General features: G+C 41.5%; 1 protein-coding gene across 15 annotated transcripts in view; it reads left to right on the top strand.

The window, feature by feature from the left end:
- Positions 1 to 23,096, top strand: part of LINGO2 (leucine rich repeat and Ig domain containing 2) — a 2,118,418-nt gene that overhangs the window by 1,741,643 nt on the left and 353,679 nt on the right. The window lies entirely within an intron of this gene.

Here is a 23,096-nt window from a genome sequence, read left to right as displayed (position 1 = left end):
CCTATGAACAGTGACAGTGAGTGTCCTAGTACAGTTACAGTATATAACTACAATACTAATACAATCAGTAGTAAAGGACAGCAGAAATACTGGTATAGAATAGAGAGAAATAAACAGAGGACAGGAGGACAGCTGCCCACACAGGCAGGCCCTGAGGCCTAAAGCTGTAAGCCTGCAGCAGCTGGCCTGTCTCTATGTAACACAAAAGCTACTAACTAAAATACAATGTCTAACTAACTAACAACAATATAGGTGTGTATAGGAGGTGTATGTGAGCAAAAACGCTAGGTAAATGACCACAATAAAGCTCTTGCTAAGCCAAAGCACAAAGGAGCAACTCTCTCTATGCAAGTCTCAGGCAAGGACGGAGAAACGTAACATGGCGGCCGCTATTTATAGGGTAGGGGCTGGCCAGGGTCCCCCTCTGTGATTGGCTGCCGTCAGAGGGCCTGGGAGCCCTCTGATTGGCTCTAAGGACATCAATCTGGGCTATGACGCTATTCGAGCTCGGTACCGAGCTCGAATAGCGCCGTTTGCTCGAATAGCTCGAATAGTGAATGGGCTATTCGAGTGTACGCGAATAGCCCATTCGAATAGCTACAGCTATTCGGAGCTCGAATACCGAGCTCGAATAGCTGGAAAAGAGCTCGAATATTCGAGCTACTCGAATATTCGAGCTCTGCTGAGCACCACTGCAACTGCATAACAAATTGGCGCATGTGGATTACAAAATCTCAATAATGTTAAATACCGTTAATGAAATTGGTCAACGATAAATACCGTTTTAAAACAGGTGGGAAATCAAAACAAAAAGATATTTACTTTAAAAACCATTACATAATAATGGTTAACCTAACCCTACTCTCACACATAACCCTCCCCTGGTGGTGCCTAAACGTAACCACCCCCCTGTGGTGCCTAACCCTAACCAACCCCCGTAGTGCTAACCCTAACCACTCCCCTGGTGGTGCCTAACCCTAACCATACCCCCTGCACAAACACCCTTACACACATAGAAATTATAATATACTAGTCTACCTAAGCCCGTTTAAAAAGTAGTAGTGATGCCTAAGTAGTGATTTAGTAAATCAGAGCTGCCTGTCATCTATCCAGCTCTGCACTTTTTTTTACTAACTCAGAGCCGGCTCTTCTCAGTGCACAGGCAACTAAAGGGACAGAGCAACAACTGCCAGCTCAAGGGCATGGAACACTGAGCGGCTCATCTCCCCTGCACACTGTATCCTACAATGAGCGGCTCATCTCCCCTGCACACTGTGTCCCACAATGAACGGCTCATCTCCTCTGCACACTGTGTCCCACAATGAGCCGGCTCATCTACCCTGCTCACTGTGTGTCCCACAATGAGCCGGCTCATCTACCCTGCTCACTGTGTCCCACAATGAGCCGGCTCATCTCCCCTGCTCACTGTATCCCACAATGAGCCGGCTCATCTTCCCTGCTCACTGTATCCCACAATGAGCCGGCTCATCTCCCCTGCTCACTGTATTCCACAATGAGCCGGCTCATCTCTCCTGCTCACTGTGTCCCACAATGAGCCGGCTCATCTCCCCTGCACACTGTGTCCCACAATGAGCCGGCTCCAGGGGAGCCTCTGGGCATAGGCAGTACAGGCCATTGCCTGGAGTGCCATTGGTCCTGGGGCGCCATGTTGCTGGATTAAGTCACGTCCCCTAGCTGAAGCCACGCCCTCACGGGTGTTCTATTACATGCTTCTGCTGCATCTGCTTAGTGCAAGTTGCAGGCAGCTGCCACTGTGTCCTTCTGTGCCTTTTACATCCTTCCCCCCCCCCCTTTGTGCCTCCTTCTGTCCCTTTTTCGTCTCCTTCTGTCTCCTTGTGCCTCCTTCAGTCCCTTGTGCCATGTCTGACCCCATGTTTGTCCTTCTTTCTCCCTTTATGCCTCCTGTCTCCCTTTGTGACTCCTTCTGTCTTCATGTGCCTCCTTCAGTCCCCCTGTGCCACCTCTGCCTCCTTCTGTCAGCCTGTGCCTCCGTATGTCCCCTTGTGCCTTTCTTTGTCCCCCTGTGCTACCTCTGCCCCCCTGTTCCTCCTTTAATCCCACTCTGCCTCCTTCTGTCCTCATGTGCCTCCTTCTGTCTCCCTTTGTGCCTCATTCTGTCTCCATGTGCCTCTTCAGTCCCCATGTGCTACCTCTGCCCCCTGCGCCTTTCCCTTGCCCCCCTGTGCCTCCTTCTGTGCCTCTTTGTGCCTTCTTCTGTCTCACTGTGCTTCCTTACATCCCCCTCTGCTTTTTTCTGTCCCCCATTTTTCCTCCTTCTGCCCCTGTGTGCCTCTTTCTTTCCTCCTGTGCCTCCTTTTGTCTTCCTTTGTGCCTCAATCTTTCCCCCATTGTGCCTCATTCTGCCCCCTTTGTGCCTCCTTCTGTCTCCCTGAGCCTCCTTCTGTCTCCCTGAACCTCCTTCTGTCCTTTTCTGTGCCTCCTTCTGGCCCTCATGCCTTTTTCTGCCCCCCTGTACCGCCCGCCCTTCTGTCTTCCTGTGCCTCCTTCTGTCCTCCTTTGTGTCACATTCTGTCCCCCATTGTGCTTCCTTTTGTTGCCCATTTTGCCTCCTTGTGTCCCCCTATGTGCCTTCTTCTGTTCCCTTGTGCCTTCTTCTGTCTTCCTTTGTGACTTCTTCTGACCCTCATGTCTCCTACTGTCCCGCTGTGCCTCTCTATGTCGCCCTGTGTGCCTTATTCAGTCCCCCTGTGCCTCCTTTTGTTCCCCTTTGTGCCTCATGAAAGTGGAGCCCTGCCTATGTGTATTTTCTGGTGAAATGCTGCCAGCATTGTGTATTTTCTGGTGAAATACTGCAGCCTTTATGTGTGTTTTTCAGGTAAAACTCTGCAGGAATAAGTGTAATTTCTGGTGAAACACTGCCGCATTATGATTATTTTCTGGTAAAGCAAATCCGCATTACAATTATTTCCTGGTAAAACTCTCCTGCAATACAATTATTTTCTGGTGAAACACTTCCGCAATACGCGTATTTTCTTGTGAAACACTGCCGCATTACAATTATTTTCTGGTGAAATGCTGCAGCATTACGATTATTTTCTAGTGAAATGCTGCCGCACTATGATTATTTTTGGAGGGGGGGAGGGGCCACAGGTTTTCTTGCCTGGAGTGACAAAATGGCTAGAGGCACCCCTGGCCGGCTCATCTACCCTGCTCACTGTGTGTCCCACAATGAGCCCACTCATCTCCCCTGCTCACTGTGTCCCCCAATGAGCCGGCTCATCTCCCCTGCACACTGGGTCCCACAATTAGCCTGCTCATCTCCCCTGCTGTCAGGATGGAAAATATTACCTCTGCCGCGGACAGCAGCGCGGCTGCTGCTTCTGCATCTGACGTCACGGAATCCGCCGTCGCGCATCACAGAGATCGTTGCTGGGCTCTGGAAGGACAGGCCTCTCCTCTGCACATCAGATTAGGTCAGCAATTATTTTCTGGTGAAACACTTCCGCAATACGCGTATTTTCTTGTGAAACACTGCCGCATTACAATTATTTTCTGGTGAAATGCTGCAGCATTACGATTATTTTCTAGTGAAATGCTGCCGCACTATGATTATTTTTGGAGGGGGGAGGGGCCACAGGTTTTCTTGCCTGGAGTGACAAAATGGCTAGAGGCACCCCTGGCCGGCTCATCTACCCTGCTCACTGTGTGTCCCCCAATGAGCCGGCTCATCTCCCCTGCACACTGGGTCCCACAATTAGCCTGCTCATCTCCCCTGCTGTCAGGATGGAAAATATTACCTCTGCCGCGGACAGCAGCGCGGCTGCTGCTTCTGCATCTGACGTCACGGAATCCGCCGTCGCGCATCACAGACATCGTTGCTGGGCTCTGGAAGGACAGGCCTCTCCTCTGCACATCAGATTAGGTCAGCACGCTCGCGGGCGGGGTGGCAGGACCTTCATAGCTTGAGGAGACGGGTCAGCTGATCTTGCGGTCAGCTGACACCGACCTGCCATTCACACGCTGCTGATTGGTTCAGCCCTCTGGGCAGGCGGCTTGAATTTGCTTTCTGTATTTAAACTTGTAGATGTCATTTGCTCATTGTCTGTTGTTGCGAATACTTCACAGTGCTAGCGCTCAGACCTTAGTCAGATCCTTGTGTTCTTTGATCCGGCAGGACCCCGGGGATTTCACACTAGACTAGGATTATTATTATTACTATTGTAAATTGATGATTACTGTGTTTGACCTTTTGAGTGTACCTCTGACTACTCTTTGCCTTACGATTCTGTACCTTCGCCTATCTGATCTGTTACCGACTTCTGCCTGAATACTCACCTTGATATTGCCTGCCGATTTTGTACCTAATCTGTCCATCCTGTTGCCGATCCTGCCTTTCTGACCACTCTCCCACCAGTGGGCCCTTGCCAATGGGGGTTATTATCTTTATTGTGCTGCTGCACTATTACTGTGTTTACTGTGCACCAATCACCTGTATTACACTTTGAATAAAATACTGACATCAGTTAAGTTCTGAGCTATACACTGTAAATCGTGACCCCTGCACACTGGGTCCCACAATGAGCCGGCTCATCTCCCCTGCACATTTCATCCCACAATGAGCCAGCTCATCTCCCCTGCACACTGCGTCCCACAATGAGCCGGATCCTCTTCCCTGCACACTGTGGCCCTGCTCCTTGGCCGACCTCCCGTCCCAACGGCTTTCTGTACTGCGCACATGTGCAGTACAAAAAAGCTTCAGACGGACAGACAGGGAAAGGTGATGACGCAGGGACAGTTAGGTTTTATTGTATAGGATTTGATAAAATCTATACATACAAACAAAATAATATGACAAAAACTATAACTTTGCAAGTTTCTAAAATGATAACATATTTCAAAAAGTTTAATGTTCTAATGTTGAAAATGATATTTTCAATGGTTTATTGCTCGGTCATACAACTTAGCACCAAAATGAATTTTACCTCCTTTTTTCCCACTAATAGAGCTTTCTTCTGGTGGTATTTAAATGCTGTTGGTTTGTTTTTTGTCTTTTTTATTTACATAAATAGACCTGTATTTTTAGTTTCTTTTTGTTTTATTTCCATCCCGCCTATACTGTCCCTAGACTAAGAAACATACACTACACTGATCATATATAGACATATGCCTATGATAGGGATTAGATTGTGAGCCCCTCCGAGGGACAGTTAAGTGACAAGACTATCCTCTGTACAGCTCTGTGTAAGATGGCAGTGCTATATAAATGTTATTTTGGTAATAAAAAAATAAAAAAAAAACAGCCTGCCAGCTGGCTGGCAGGTTGATTGCCCCCTGTTTACAGTGATGGGAGCTTGCACTCACGAGATGACGCTCCTCACGAGATAACGCAATATGGCAGCGCTGAGGAACAACAGAGCCACTCTGCTGCCGCCAGTGTGCGGGAGGTCGCAGAAAGGTTAAAATAACATTTTTTTTATTTTTTTCAACAACAAATCAATATGCAGCTCATGGCATATGCTAAAACAACACAAGATGATCAAACTTAAAAGCCTTTTTTTAGCATGTTTATTAATGACTAGAAGTCAATACAGGTGATTTAATGCATACGTGAAATAGCAGGAAAACCAGAGCAAATTAAATCACACACATTTGATACGTAATTCTGATTCTCATTCAAGACTCAAATTTCCCATCCAAAGTGTTTTTAAAAATGCAGGTCAACATACTGTATCTGGTGTTTGGTTTCCATGAACTGAAAGGTAGTTTCTTTTATTAGAAACAGGAGCAGAGATAGTGCTAAAGTTCCCAGCAAAAAAAGAAACAAAAACAGGTCTAAGCAAAATAATTGGTGTTAGCTGCTCAGACTGTATTGTGTTCAAGAACTAACAGAAACCAGTTTGATGAATTGTGGCAGGTGCACTGGGTATGCCATTGCCATCCAAAGTCATTCTAAAGTGTAAGAAATGGGAAGGACTTCCTCTGGCTGCAAGTATTTTTTCACTTCTTAATGGAAGCTATGTTTTCTTATAATGCACTCATGACTCATGCATTATAAATGAATAGAGATAATGCTGTATGTTGCTGAAAGCTGTGCTGTGTCACAGAATAAAAGAAAACTGTTTTATATAATACAGTTTATTGACTAGTCTGTATACAGTAGTATAAGTTTGATTTATTCCATTTCCATTACAGGATTTTTTCCACTCCAGTTAAATAGCTTAAACCCCCCAGGTTAGTGGCTGTGGTAGGCTTAGAGTTGAGAATAGGTTGGTGGTTTAGGGCTCGAACACATGCAAATTTTCTGCACGACCAACCCAATGAAATCACTGACCACACGACTAAGCGATTACATGACTTGTATTATCCACACACCAACCAGCTGAACAACCAACTCATTTGCATATGGCGCATACATGCTAATACTGGACTGCATGATATGGTTGCACTCATCCAAATAACTTGTACTCACTCATCCAACTGCACGGTATCAGCCCAACAGTCGTGTGAGTCAATCCCCCTGTTGGATTGTGCAAACCATTCACACGCCCAACTATCATCCAACAGACTAAGGTTGGATGATTGTAGGGTGCAGAAGTTGCACATATGTATGAGTCTTTAGGAACTATTTAAAGGAAGTAAAATATGTTTAGGCTTAGGCAAAAGTTAGGGTTAGACATTTGTGTCAAAAGGTTAAGACTAGGGGAAACTTTTGGTCCCAGAGCCTTCTGTCATGCTGCCCCTACGTTTTGGAACTCCTTACCTCAACAGATCAGGACAGCTCCATCCCTGGACGTGTTTAAATCCAGACTGAAAACCCACCTGTTCAGTTTGGCATTTGCAGAAATATAACTTTTGTTGTGTGAATACTTCATCCTAATACCAACTACTGAATCTGAGAGAGCCTAAGCGCTTTGAGTCCTATGGGAGAAAAGCGCTATAGAAATGTTATTGTATTGTATTGTATATTGAAATGAATCCTGGGAGATAAGTGAGAGGTGAAAAAGTGGAGGAGGTTACATTTATTTATAGAAATGGGTGAATTTAAGGCCAGGCAAGGAATGGAGTCAAATAAAGTTACCTGGGATCATAAGAAGAGTTGTTATTGTGTTGGAAGTTGTTATCCTAATATCCTGCACCCAGCTCAACAGCACTGAGTTTGAAATTACCACCCAAAAGAAATGGACTCTACAGACTCATTTAATTTAATATCTGATAGGTTCTATCAATATGCATATTTAATTGAGTGATCACATAGTTTCTGTACATGTACAAGTCCAAGGTCAAAATAGCCAGATCATGGATGATGGAAATAGTCTTCAGGAAACCGCAAGTTCAAGCGCATCTGTTTTACATTGAGCATCAAGTTTCCCATACACAAAAATGTTCATTGGACCGCACTAATATTCATCTTTTTGTGTTGAGCCTTTGTTATGTCCACTAATTAAGCAGGCATAATTCTAATATATGGCGAAGCAAAATTCATTTAAAGCTGAATTATATGCCCCATTGGTTGCAACACTCCATATTGATTCACTGCCACGTAAAAAAAATATAATTATAGAAGACTATAAAGGGCCTGACTATCTGTTTATTTACACATGGCTATAAAACTAGATTGGAGAAATCCATGATTTGTGAGGCATTTCTCCTTCAAATACCACATGGATAAGCATTAAAAAAAGAAAGATAAAAAGCCATGTTTGTTTGTGACTTGTCAAATGATTCACCAGCACAAGCAGTCCTCTTGCATCACATGACTGATTGTGACATTTAAAATTATGTTTATACCTTTTCCCAGTGCTGTAGCATATGTTGTACTGTTATTATTATGCAAGCATTTATATAGCACTGACACCTTTTGCATTGCTTTAAGAATATATTGAACAAGATGACACCACTAACAATCCCTCAGTGAGCTTCCAGCCCAGTCTACTGTCTCCTACCACAGTAACAGTCCAATGTTCCTGCAATATTCGAGACACGAACTGGCATAGGGGTTAGCACTCTCCTTGTGTCTGCATGGGTTTCCTCCAGAAGGTAGTCCAGCTTCCTCTCACCTCCCAAAAACATACAGATAAGTTAATTGGCTTCCCCTAAATTTGGCTGAAATGCAGACATCAAACCAACAAGCGTTGATTCCGGTGATACCTTTAATAACTAACTGTACATGGTTTATTGTAAGTTTTCAAAATGTTAAGTTTCCATACAATAAAAAGTTTTGAACCACATACAGTCATTAAAGGTATCACTGAAAGCAACGTTTGTTGGTTTGATGTCTTCATCTCTGCTTCTCAACTAACACCGGACAACACTTCACTTCCTAAATTTGGTATAGACTATGATACATAGACATATGACTATGGTAGGAATTAGATTTTGAACCCCTCTGAGGGACAGTTATGTGACAAGATAATATACTCTATACAGTGCTGCGAAAGATGTTGGCGCTATATACATACTAAATAATAATAATCATTATAATAATATTTTGATGAAACACTGCAGCATTAAGTGTATTTTGGTGAAACGCTGCCGCGTTATATGTACTTTGGTGAAACGCTGCTACATGTATGTGTATTTTGTGGGGAAAACGCTATATTTTATAAGAAATTATTTTAATTATGTGTGTTTGGTGAAATGCTGGTATTATATGTTTTTGGTGAAATGCTGTGGCATTATGTGTATTTTGTTGGGAAACGATATGCATTAACTGTATTTTATAAGAAGCGCTATGCGTTGTGTATATTTTATGGAGAAACACTGCCACATTATGTGTATTTTATGAGAAACGCTGCACATTATGCATATTTTAGGAGAAACCCTGCCGCATTATGTGCATTTTAGGAGAAATGTGATGTTAATGTGTATTTTGAGGGGTAAAGCTGCCACATTATGTGTATTTTGTGGAACATGCTGCCTCACTACGAGCCTGATTTACAAAACTTTTCTGTTAAATTATCTCACCTTATTTATTAACTCACAATTTATCTCTCCTTAACTCATGATTTACCTCTCCTTATCTAACTTAACTCATGGGTTAGCTTTCCTTATCTAACTCTCCTTATCTAACTTAAATCATGGTTTAGCTCTCCTTATTTGACATAACTCATGGTTTAGCTCTCCTTATTTGACATATCTCATGGTTTAGCTCTCTTTATTTGACATAACTCATGGTTTAGCTCTCCTTATCTATTTATCTCATGCATTATCTCTCCTTATTTGGTTAGCACTCCTTACAGTTAAGGTGAAAAATAAGTAACCCTTGTGAATCAACCCCTATGTGTATTTTGGAGAATGCAATGCCGCATTATGTGTATTTTGGAGGAAACACTGCCCCATTATGTGTATTTTGGGAGATACGCTGCCACATTATGTGTTTTGCTGTCTAAGGAGGTCCGCCTGCTATTCCTGGGTCTCTGTTGTTTGGTGCCAAAGAGGTCTGGCTGCTGACATTTGCTGTTTGTAGTGGAGGGCATTTCATCATAACACAAGGTAACCGTTTGGTTACTTAGGTTTTTGATTTAAAAAAATGTGTTTTAACCTCCTTGGCGGTATGGACGAGATCAGCTCGTCCATGACCGCCGGAGGGCGCCGCTCAGGCCCCGCTGGGCCGTTTTTCATAATTTTTTTTAAACACGCAGCAAGCACTTTGCTCGCCACCGATGCGCTGCTACCCACCGCGTAACACACCCCCTCCCCCCCCCCCCCCCCCGAGGCCCCTGCGCAGCCTGGCCAATCAGTGTCAGGCGGCACTGAGGGGTGGATCGGGACTCCGTCTGACATCACGGCGTCGATGACGTCATTGCGATCGTCGTCATGGCGACAGGGGAAGCCCTAAAGGAAATCCCCTGCGGCGATCGTAAGGTACGGGCGGACACCGCATCATGTAACTAGCGCTAGGCTAGCTACATGATTTAAAAAAAAATATTCAAAAAAAACTGCTGCACCGCCACCCTGGCACATTTAATAGAACGCCAGGGTGGTTATTATGTTGTGGCTCAGCTATATGTTTTTCTTTAACGTATATGCGCAATGCACTACTCATGTAGTTAAAGGGGGATACATTTCCCGAATTCACTATAAAAATCCCCATTTTGCTGAATTTAATGGACCTAGTTGACCAAGTCAAAGATGAGTCAAAGATGGTGGCCACTATATAATCTTAATTCTAGTGGGATTTCAGAAATACATAATCAAATTGACCACAGTTTAGCTAACAATGAGACATCCAATTAGAGGTTTTCATTTTCATAATAAACAAAGTGTTTTGCAAGATACAGTATTCCTCCTCAAGTCAAACTAAGCATGACAGTGATATCATTGTTTATCAGTGATACCTTTTGTTTTTGTGATTACTCAAAATCAATCCAGTAATTATATCAACACTGTTAATGTGTTTGTTGGGATGCAACTTCATACACAGGTGGACTGACATACACACATGCATGTTTACTAATGGCCTAGTGAATCCCTCTGGACAGAGACTTTTGTTCCCTGAGAGGGATTGTTGGTGGCCATCTAATATAATCAATAGATCCCAGTTTTTATTGCAGTTCTCGGACAATCATTCAGATTGCCAGACAGTTGTCTAAGGGTATATATGTATATTGTATAATGCGCCATTTCTAAGTTAGTTCACAAAAGGAAAAAAATATATAAATATGAAGTGTGTAATGTATGTTGAAGGTGTGAGGTAAGGAGAGAAACCTATTTATTTTTCTAAAGTAACTGAAATATTTTCTGAAAGAAAAGTGAAGTCTAGAGCTTGTCTTATAAGATTCTCCTTAAGAAGAAAACTTCAAAAGGAACTGAAGTAGGCAGCATAAAATTCCCCAGTGCATTTTATGAGTACAGTGTTGTTTTTCCTACTGACGCTATCAAGAAAGGAAAAGGGCAACACTTATTTTGAAAATTCTCTTTCATGTTCCCTGATGCATTTTGCAAACTCTGTTAGATAATCCGATCAGCCACATTTCTCAGTGATGTTCAGATTGGAGTGTCCATGCATTTTGTAAGGAACAGATCTCAGCCATCGAACTGAAAAAAGCAAGTAATTTGTGCTCTTGTTTTGGGGTCAGACTACCCTCTGTCTGGATGCCTATGTTTCTTGGTTTCAGTTATTCTGTGCCTCTGCTCGCTGCAGCTCTGTACAGGAGTGTCAAGGTGTTTACAATGGAACAAGATGCTCAGAAAGAAAATGTGATTCCAAGCGTGGCTCTTAAATTCTTTGGGTATTGCAACCATATATTGATATATCGCAGCGCAGACTATTCAATATTCTGAACTCAGCAAAAGCATGTTCAAAGGTGCAACTCATTGATTCTGGAGTTAAGGATGCATGAGCACGAGGCTGATTTAAGGCCAGACGTCAGCAGTAGGTCTCAATGGTCTTTAGCATTCTCTATAGGTCAGACATGACAGTACTATTCAATGGAAAACAAGGGCTAGACTGCAAGCCATGGTGGTGGGAGTATGTTATTTGTTGTGATGTATTTATACATTTAAGCCTGCATGGTAAATTGTAAAGCTTCATGTGAACTAGAATGGGCCAATCGGGTAAGTTACCAGAAACAGAAACATATGACACACATGTCACTCTAAAGTGGGCTTTTTACCTGCCAGACCTCAGGTTTCATAAATGTTACCATTATGTTCTGTTCTTTTTTCTTTTTAACATAACACTGTTTCTGAGATGTCTGAGATGTCCAGCTTTAGGTTGAGGTAGTGGCTTCAAGTTTTACATGGTAAACTACCTTAAGATTAGTCAGTTGACCTACTACGGTAATCTCTACAGAGAGCTCTTGCACTTTCCCCATAACATTTGTAGATTGTACAAGAACTGGCTAGGAGGCACCTAAAATGTTTAACCCCTCAGCTTTCAATTCATTTAGAGACTTGCAAGTGCTTCGGGCACTTATTTTAGCACATTTTTTATTCCTTATTTGTCAAATTTCCTTGGTACTAATAAGTACTGCTGTAATGTGTATTTATGGCCATTTGTCACTAGGGGGCAGTGTGAGACAACAACAGAGGACTTATGCTTTCAGTTTCTACATTTTCTGCTAGCAGAGAGACATCATAGCACTCCAAGAATTTACAGCACAACCAGTTCTAACAACTGAGGTCAAAAGCAGTGCACTTATCTGAAACAAAATAATTCCTTTGAAGCTGCTAATAGTTTACAATACCTAAAACGGGAAAAGAAGTGTAAGAAAGAGACTCGCCACTTTATGAAGTACGTGTAGGACAAATAGTACAGGAAAAAATTGTATTGCACAGCAATGTGTTTTGTGAAACTCAGTACCTATTTCCTTGGGTTTTAGTGCTTGACAAAAAATGTACCGTAGTGCTCATTCAATAAAATAACAAATCAATAAATATATTTTGTAGAAAACGTATAAAATTGTATCACAAAAATGAGATAAGATTCTCATTGTAGTTCCCTCATAAAATTATATGAACAACAAATAATAAATTACTTTGTATTTAGAATGTGTAACAGTGGTGTGAGATAGACAGTCAGACAGCCTCCTCTTGAAGTGGATTTATTTTACATATGGCAGGAGAGAGGCAAGGTTATATGACATTGTCTGAATTGGCCACTCCGGATCAGATATTTTTACATCTCTCTCAAAACTTTTTTTTTGCTTAACTGATTTTAGGCTTTGTTCACATCTAAAATCAAAATTGCAAATGCCAGCGTTTTGTGATTTTGTGAGTGATTTTTTCCCCCCTTCCGACTCTTACCTGCGTGCTGCGATTTTGTGTACATCCTTTTCAAAGCACTTTTGCAGAGCGATTTGTTTTTTTTTTACTTCCTGACGCAAATCAGAAAGTGAACTATTTGACCCTGGAAAATAATAAATACAATGTATTTATTCTTAAAAGTGCAAACGCAATCACCGCACAAAGCGATTTTGTGAGCGTTTTGCTTTTTTCCTGCACCTTCCATTGTAGCGAAATCCAAAAATGGTACATGCAGTGCTTTGCTGAGCGGAAAGCCGACGAATCGCGCAGATATTAACTATCCCCTAGGGATTCATTGCACAAGTGTTTTTAGGGCGATTTTTAAAATCGCCAGCACTGAAAAAATGCACAAAACACCCTAGGTGTGAACGAGCCCTAACTCTTTCCTCCTCTTTATTTACTTCATTTAATCATTTAGCTCTGAAAAATTTGGATTTTTTTCGTATTCATTCAGTTTCAAGCTGCTAATCTCCAACTCCTTTCCTATGTCTTTTATCTGGGTGGCTGACACAGGAGACCTGAGACCTAAGTTCGAATCTCGGCTCTTCCTGTTCAGTAAGCAAGCACCTATTCAGTGAGGAGACCTTGGCCAAGACTCCCTAACACTGCTACTGCCTATAGAGTGCGTCTCTAGTGGCTGCAGCTCTGGCGCTTTGAGTCCGCCAGGAGAAAAGCGCAATATAAGAGTCTTTTGTCTTTATTTTTTCTTCTTTAACTCATAACTGTTATACCATGTTCTTGGCTTTCTGATTCCCAATCTGGTAGGAGTCACAAAATCTGTAAATGCTCGGTAGGAATCCAACAACCCTGATCCAACTTGGGATAATACCTTTGTCAGTGTACTTCTCTAAGCCTAAAATATCCTATTTCCTTCTAACAAACTTCATAGAAATTCACTGATGTAATCTAAACATCCTAACTAGCGTCATCTTTGTGTGACCTGCCTCACTGTAGTCTGTATAAAAAGCCTTGCACATCTCTGCATCTGCTGCAATAGTTGGTACATAAGCCATTGTTAGAGTGTAGCCGATAAGAACTCTTGTGCACAGAAGTATCCTGTTTGCTCATACAAGGCGTAAGGATTATCATCCAATTATGGACAGTGCTATTGGGTTGGCCACCTGCAGCTAGATAGAAAGTTTATCCAATGGATGTCCTCCTTTTTAAGGTGCTCATACACGGTACAATAAAAACATTCAATTTTCCCATTTATTCGACCAAAATGATCAAATCAAATGAAAGTTTAAGGCTAAGTTCACAGTGGGACGTTAAAGTCGCGCGTTAAAACAACATTTAACGCAGAATAACTCACTGCAATGAAAAATCAATGCCCCATTCGCAGTGCAGACGTTACGTTAGTGACTAACGCTGCACGTTAAGTAAAAGTACTGCATGCAGTGCGTTATACACGTTATTAGCTGCGTTGGACTGTTTGCACATGCTCAGTAATGACTTGGAAGCATACTTTTCATTTCCTGTATTTTATACTGTATCTGCTGTATGCAACGGTAACGCTGCATTGCCACTTTTTGGGCGCGTTGCGTTGTAAGTTTGCGGTGCGACTTTAACGTGGCATCAAAACGCAACGTCCCACTGTGAATCTAGCCTCAAAGAATCTTTTTTTTTTTTTTCAATCAAGAAAAAAGAGTCGATTAGCCAGTTTTTCAATAAAAAGCCAATCTGACATGTTGTAAAAATCTTTATATTCGACCAAATGAATAAAAGAATAGATTAGAAAATAAAATTATCTAATCGAAAAAAAAATGAAAAATTGTACCATATATGGGCAACATAAAATTGTTCAGTGTATGGTTGTGGTGTCTTGTACTTATATGTTTTTACTATTAACAGCAGTGAAGCCCATGCTTAGCCTTGCATGCTGTTATTGCTCATGGGTATTTAGAGCTAATAGAGTGTTAATTAACTAGTTAATGTTTTTGTTACAGTGTATTTCGCACCCAGATACTTTATCTTAACTCTGAACAAACTGATATTGGTTGCTTGTTTTTTTTTTTTTTTTTTTTTTTTTTATGTGCGCTTCTTAAGTTCTATTTAACCACTTGAGGACCCACCCTTTACCCCCCCTTAAGGACCAGCGCTAGTTTGATTGATCTGTGCTGGGTGGGCTCTGCAGCCCCCAGCACAGATCAGGGTGCAGGCAGGGAGATCAGATTGCCCCCCTTTTTTCCCCCCTATGGGGATGATGTGCTGGGGGGGTCTGATCTCTGCTGCCTGCGAGTGGCTGGCGGGGGGGGGCACCTCAAAGCCCCCCTCCGCGGCGAAATGCTCCCCCTCCCTCTCCTACCTGGCCCCCTTTGGTAAGCCGGGCTGCACAGGACGCTATCCGTCCTGTGCAGCCAGTGACAGGCTGTCTCCTGTCACATGGCGGCGATCCCCGGCCGCTGATTGGCCGGGGATCGCCGATCTGCCTTACGGCGCTGCTGCGCAGCAGCGCCGTACAAATGTAAACAAAGCGGATTATTTCCGCTTGTGTTTACATCTAGCCTGCGAGCCGCCATCGGCGGCCCGCAGGCTATTCACGGAGCCCCCCGCCGTGATTTGACAGGAAGCAGCCGCTCGTACGAGCGGCTGCTTCCTGATTAATTAGGCTGCAGCTGGCGACGCAGTACTGCGTCGCTGGTCCTGCAGCTGCCACTTTGCCGACGCACGTTATGAGTGTGCGGTCGGCAAGTGGTTAAATATGTATCAATAAACTTTTTTCTACTCTGGTTCTGTCTACAAACTACCCCATTGGGCCATCCTTGTCTTAGCAACTTGTCATTTGTTACACTTTTATAAATATGCTACAGCAAGAATCGTATCATCTTTTAATATTGATTATTAATGTTTTTATGTAGTTTCTTGTTTTATTTGTTATGTTATTGAAAGAACATTAGATTGTATTTATTGTAATGCTTTTATGCAGTATTGAAAACCTGAGGAGTTGGGCCAAATAAATTGTTTTTTAGCACCTGTCCGAAAAGAACAAATGGTAAAATACGTATTTACCTATATTGTGTACTACAGCTAATATAAACAATTACTAGTGTCTTGTCTTTCTACTGTTACATTGTAAAGCCTATTTATTTTTTTTTACACTTCAATCTAATTGGGGGTGAAAAAAAAGATTAGGCAATCAGCAGTGAGTTGATTAGTTTTGCAGATCTGATTCAACAAGTATGACTTGTAAATAAATGGCATTGCTTATCAAAATGCACAACTGAAGCGTTTTTCTTGACCTTTGAATCAATTCAGCACTTCCGAATCATGAGCAACTATGCAAATTCTGATTTCAGATTATATAATTAGGTCATCATTAATTTTCTGTAGTACAGACAAGAACATTTTTAGTCGTATATTTGTTAATTATTAGCTCGATGATTTAATTAAACCTAAGAACACAGACTCATTCTCTTTAAACCATGCATAACCTGATGATGTCACACACGTACACTCATATTTGAATGATGGGGATGAGGATGATGGTGTTAATGATTGATGAAGATGATGCTGATGCTGTTGTGCATACAGCAATACTACTGTTGTAGGTAACCTTCAAACTTCAGAAAAAGATGCCCATACAGTGACTTTCACATCTGAATAGATCATTTGCAACTACATTGTGAAATAGTACCACAGGGAACCTCTAATGGGTTTTGCGCTTGGTGCTAGTGTGATTCTGCACATTCTAGCTGCCATCAGAATCAAAATCAATTCATTTGGCCAAATAAGTTTTCTCTTACAAGGAATTTAACTTGGCAGTAGCTTAACAGATACAAATAAAATAATACAAGGACAGACAGTATAGATATTAGAAGTCAAGAACAGTATGTAAGTTGTAGTAGCAGTAAACAGGCTAAGAAGTGTTAATTTTCAGTTTTATGTTGTAATGCTGTTATACAGTGGGTTGCAAAAGTATTCGGCCCCCTTGAAGTTTTACACATTTTGTCACATTACTGCCACAAACATGAATCAATTTTATTGGAATTCCACATGAAAGACCAACACAAAGTGGTGTACACATGAGAAGTGGAATGAACATCATACATGATTCCAAACATTTTTTACAAATAAATAACTGCAAAGTGGTGTGTGCATAATTATTCGGCCCCCTTTGATCTGAGTGCAGTCAGTTGCCTATAGACATTGCTTGATGAGTGCATATGACTAAACAGAGTGCACCTGTGTGTAATCTAATGTCAGTACAAATACAGCTGCTCTGTGAGGGACTCAGAGGTTGTCTAAGAGAATATTGGGAGCAACAACACCGTGAAGTCCAAAGAACACACAAGACAGGTCCAAGACAGGTCAGGGATCAAGTTATTTAAGAAATTTAAAGCAGGCTTAGGCTACAAAAAGATTTCCAAAGCCTTGAACATCCCAAGGAGCATTGTTCAAGCGATCATTCAGAAATGGAAGGAGTATTGCACAACTGTAAACCTACCAAGACAAAGCCGTCCACCTAAACTCACAGGCTGAACAAGGAGAGCGCTGATCAGAAATGCAGTCAAGAGGCCCATGGTGACTCTGGAAGAGCTGCAGAAATCTACAGCTCAGGTGGGAGACTCTGTCCATAGGACAACTATTAGTCATGCACTGTACAATGTTGGCCTTTATGGAAGAGTGGCAAGAAGAAAGGCATTGTTAACAGAAAGCATAAGAAGTCCAGTTTGCAGTTTGCCACAATCCATGTGGGGGACACAGCAACCATGTGGAAGAAGGTGCTCTGGTCAGATGAGACCAAAATGGAACTTTTTGGCCAAAATGCAAAACGCTATGTGTGGCAGAAAACTAACACTGCACATCACTCTGAACACACCATCCCCACTGTCAAATATGGTGGTGGCAGCATCATGCTCAGGTGGTGCATCTCTTCAGCAGGGACAGGTAAGCTGGTCAGAGTTGATGGGAAGATGGATGGAGCCAAATACAGGGCAAACTGGGAAGAAAACATCTTGGAGACTGCAAAAGACTTGAGACTGGGGCGGAGGTTCACCTTCCAGCAGGACAATGACCCTAAACATAAAGCCAGGGCAACAATGGAATGGTTTAAAACAAAACATATCTATGTGTTAGAAGTGCCTAGTCAAAGTCCAGATCTAAATCCAATCGAGAATCTGTGGCAAGATCTGAAAACTGCTGTTCACAAACGCTGTCCATCTAATCTGACTGAGCTGGAGCTGTTTTGCAAAGAAGAATGGGCAAGGATTTCGGTCTCTAGATGTGCAAAGCTGGTAGAGACATACCCTAAAAGACTGGCAGCTGTAATTGCAGCAAAAGGTGGTTCTACAAAGTATTGACTCAGGGAGCCGAATAATTACGCACACTCCACTTTGCAGGTATTTATTTGTAAAAAATGTTTGGAATGATATATGATTTTCGATCCACTTCTCTCGTGTACACCACTTTGTATTGGTCTTTCATGTGGAATTCCAATAAAATTGATGCATGTTTGTGGCAGTAATGTGACAATGTGGAAAACTTCAAGGTGGCCGAATACTTTTGCAACCCACTGTATATGTGTGTGTCTATGTGTGTATGTCAGACCTTAAAGAGAAACTTCAGCCTAAACAAACATACTGTCATTAAGTTACATTAGTTATGTTAGTTAAAATAGATAGGTACTATAATCTCTTACCCACCCTGTTTTAAAAGAACAGGCAAATGTTTGATTTCATGAGGGCAGCCATCTTTTTGGTTGAAAGGAGGTGACAGGGAGCATGAGACACAGTTCCAACTGTCCTGTGTGCTGATCACCCCTACCAGTAGCTAGGCTACGTGAATAACAACATAGGAAAGCCCATCATGCTCTGCACAGCATCAGGGAAAAAAAGCCTGGGCAGTTTTCTTTGATGGGGGAGCTTAGCTAAAAATGCAGCTAAAAATGATGCCTTGGTAAGAAAAACAAAGTTCTGATGATGTGAAACTGTTATAGAAAAACCAAGCCTTTTCAGTTCTGCTGAGTAGATTTTTTAGTCCGGAGGTTCACTTTAAAGAGGAACTGTCATGAAAATCTTACAATTTAAAACACATACAAATAAGAAGTACGTTTCTACCAGAGTAAAATGAGCCTCAAATTACTTTTCTCGTATGTTGCTGTCACTTACAGTAAGTAGTAGAAATCTGACATTACCAGCAGGTTTTGGGCTAGTCCATCTCTCCATAGGGGAATCTCAACATGACCTTTATTCTTTATAAAGACACTCCCTGAAAAAGATTTATACAAAGTTGCTTGCCAGCCTCCCTGCTCACCGTACACTTTTTTGGCAGTTGGATGGAGCAACTGCCATTCACTATGCGCATTTTGAAAATAAAGAAATCTCTGAACCCCCATGAGAAGATGGGCTAGTCCAAAACCTGTCGGTTCTGTCAGGTTTCTACTACCTACTGTAAGTGACAGCAACATAAGAGAAAAGTAATTTATGGTTCATTTTACTCTGGAAGAAACATTCCTCTTAATTGTATATGTTTACATATATTTTAAATTTTAAGATTTTCGCGACAGAGGTCCTTTAAGCCCATTAGAAAAGCGGCGCGAGAAGCACAGCCGTTGGCTTCTGGAGAGGCATTCCCTGCCCCCTTCATTCTCTGCACACTGAGCGCTCCCACCACTAGTTGCTCGCATGGTCCACCATTGTGTGCATGGCATGCACGGCTAGCGGTTTCACCGTCAGAGACCACTGGCCGCGCTATGCACAAAGGCAAACACTTAAGTCTGATCCACACTGCCTGCATTTGTGCTGCGTTTGTGTTTTTAAAAACGCTACATGCAGCAATCATGCAGCAATTCTCATTCACTTGCATTTGGATTGCAAACTAAATTGATGCAAAACAACGATTCTCAATTATTTGAAACGGAATTGTAGCAAAATCCATTTTGCCATAATTTTCCCGCAAATTTCAGTGTACATCAGCTTTGACACGGACGCAGGCAGTTGCAGCTTCCCTAGCATTTTATTATATAGGATATATATCTAAAGCAATAGTTAAAAGGTAACAGAAATACTGTGATACTGGGAATTAATGCTTTCACTTGTTATGCCACCTTTGAATTGGGTGTAACAAGAAAACATGACATTGTCTTACCAGAAGCTTGTAATTATCCTGCACTTATTTTATTTTCCCCTGAAAACAGTATTTGTTTAATTAGTGCCCTCTTCCATTGCTTGAAGCCATACCCATCTCTAATTACTGGTACTTAGCAAGTGAGAGGATGAATACTGAAACTGGAGGGAGGCTGAGAGGAGGAACAGTGTTACAGTCAGTACATTTAAATGCAGAAAACACATTAGCTGTTTCGGGATGCTAGAGGCAGCTTCAAATGAGGGCTCACACGTACCAATGAAAAGGGAGTTTTCCGCAAAGCAGTCAAGAGTGAAAATTAATTATTTTGCAGCATGACATCTGAAATGTATGTAAAGGTTTTATGGAGGGCTGGGATGCAATAACTAAATTGTTCTCTTATGACAAGAATATGGGTAGTACCTTCTCTTCCTAAAGTTAACTAATTATGCATAGAAAACTAAAGTAGCACTGTAGTGAATTATAGTAGAATGTAGTTAAAAAAGAGACTCTGAAGCATCTTAAAAATCCTTTTTTTTTATTAAACAATCTTGATTAATACATTAGCCCTACCTAAACTGCCACATTCCCGCGGCTGTAAACTATCTAAAACCCCCCTAACCCGCCCTCCCTCTCCCCCGCAAAATCAGAGTCTCTTTAAAGAGAATCTATACTGTCTGATTTGTACAATAAAAAACATACCAATCAAGTCACTGTGACCTCCTGGATCCCTCTTTGACGTTTCCGCCGCTCCCTGCCTCCAGTTTTAGGCAGTGTTTACAAACAAAAAACATGACCGCTAACAAGGAAGTGACGTGTATATATATATATATATATATATATATATATATATATATATATATATATATATATATATATATATATATACATATACACACACACATACACTAATATGTGTGTATGTACAGTATATGTGTGTGTGTGTGTGTATATATATATTTATATATATATATATATATATATATATATATAATCTATCATGTTACAGTATACTACACATTTTTATTACATACTGAATTACCTGCACTCCAGTCTGGGATTCTCACAGTTTCTCAGCATTTGACAGGCAGCTCCCTCCCCCCTCAGCCTCACAAACTGCATCACATCATAGACAAGCTGAAGCTGAGAGCAGAGAGTGAGGAGTAAACAAAGCGCACAGAGCCTGCAGGGGGCATGCATAACTTGTTTTCATTACAACAGAGGCAGCCCATTCCTCCCTGGGTCGACAAAGCTTGTCAAAGAAAAGAAGATTAGGGGCTCAATTCACAAAGCGGTGCTAACCCAGTTAGAGACTTTAGGCGTGATAACCATTGCACCACGCTGGTGAAAAGCCAGTTTAGGCGTGATAAGTTTAGGCGTGATAAGTTTAGATAAGTTTAGATCGCGCGCTAAGTCCCGCACGCACAGCAGCATCATTAAACGCTATGCGAAGTGCACCAGACTTTGCTAACGCAAAACTTTTGATCAGCTGTGCACTGCGGTGCTAACCCAGTTGGTGCATAAACTTATCACGCCTAAACTTATCACACCTAAACTTATCACACCTAAACTTATCACGCCTAAACTTATCACACCTAAACTTATCATGCCTAAACTGAGTTTAGGCGTGATAAAGGGCTTTTCACCAGCGTGCTAACTGTTAGCACTGCTTTGTGAATCAGGCCCTAGATATATTACAGAGACAGTGCAACTAGAAAAGACTGCAGTAATCCAGACCACATTACAACAGGTATAGGAACTTATAGGATAGAAGAAATAAGGCTGAAGATTTTGTTACAGAGTCTCTTTAATTATTCAGGATACCCCCATTTACAGTCATTTTTCTACTTTCAGCATCAGAAACACTTCCTTTATCTATATATTGTTGTACATTCGTATATCGACTTTTGCAAAAAAAATATAAAATTAAATATTACATTGCACACCCTTTACTATGCTAAATATAAACTTAACTCCGGTACTTCCCAGTCTTTTGATCCATGTGGAGATGTTGCTACAAATTGTTTGGAATCCATGTGTGGTAAATTCAGCCGAACTAGATTAGGAACAGCACATACGTTCTATAAAATGTACTCCAGTCGAAAATGATAAACCCAACTAAAGGAGCAAACACACTCTATGCTAAGCTCAGCTGAGGGGTTCATTCAAGGCAGAAGCCTCTTTGTCCTTCACCAAGTCATGGTTCCTCCTCCTTTCCTCATAAAAACTGTACATTTTGTTCTGCTCTAGCAGGGTTAGGTGTCTGTACAGCACTTGACCAACAAACTGTGGTCTGAGGAATGGGGTACTGCTGGTCCCTTTAGATGACAACAATAACATGTATGCACCTTGTCTGTATGTCTGTAGAGCTTAGGCACATGATTTTATAAAAGCATAGATGAAGGGAAAACTATTAAAATGTATTCAGTATTAAAAGTTCCTAAGAGCACAGTGATTTTTCATTAAATTAATGTAGTTTGAAACACCCACATAAGGACCATGGTGGGGTTGGTAGGGATGAGACAACAAAGTGTAGATCAGAAAGAATTGAAAAAAAGGGCAGAAATCACTGCAGCAATCTAAGCTTTATGGCAGAGTGTCCAGATGAAACACGCTGTTCTGGAAACAAACACATAAAAGTCACCAGAGGTTCGCAAACAGACGGGCAGACTGGGAGACAAGGTTTTCTGGTCTGATAAAGCAGTAATAATTAAAGAAGAAAAAGAATTGTAAAGGAGAATACATTATTTGGCACTATAGTATAGAACCAGTGACATCATTCCCCCTGTATCCTTCTCCCTTACAATAACCTAAATAATAACAATTAATAATGTCTATTCTGTATGTAAATTAAAGTATTCACATTGAGGTTGTGTGTGTGTGTGTGTGTGTGTGTGTGTGTGTGTGTGTGTGTGTGTGTGTGTGTGTGTGTGTGTGTGTGTGTGTGTGTGTGTGTGTGTGTGTGTGTGTGTGTGTGTGTGTGTGTGTGTGTGTGTGTGTGTGTGTGTGTGTGTGTGTGTGTGTGTGTGTGTGTGTGTGTGTGTGTGTGATTATCTTTCAAACTTAATTTAAACAGGATTCTGCGAAAATGCATAATTAATGTGGTAACACATGTGCTCCTAATAAACTGTGTGAATTGTTTGTTTTGTTTTTTAACTATGAATGCCAGGAAATTATTGAATTAATATTAATTTGTTATTGTTCTTACGGCTCAATAAAAAAATATAGTGAAAAACAAAGGTGAATATATTTTTTAACCATGACAAAAGGGCAGAGTGAATAAACTGAGATAAGCAGAATTATCT

Source organism: Hyperolius riggenbachi, chromosome 1 (assembly GCF_040937935.1).
Source record: "Hyperolius riggenbachi isolate aHypRig1 chromosome 1, aHypRig1.pri, whole genome shotgun sequence".
Lineage (NCBI taxonomy): Eukaryota > Metazoa > Chordata > Amphibia > Anura > Hyperoliidae > Hyperolius > Hyperolius riggenbachi.
The sequence above is the reverse complement of the archived record's forward strand: the minus strand, read 5'-3'. Positions and strand labels throughout refer to the sequence as shown.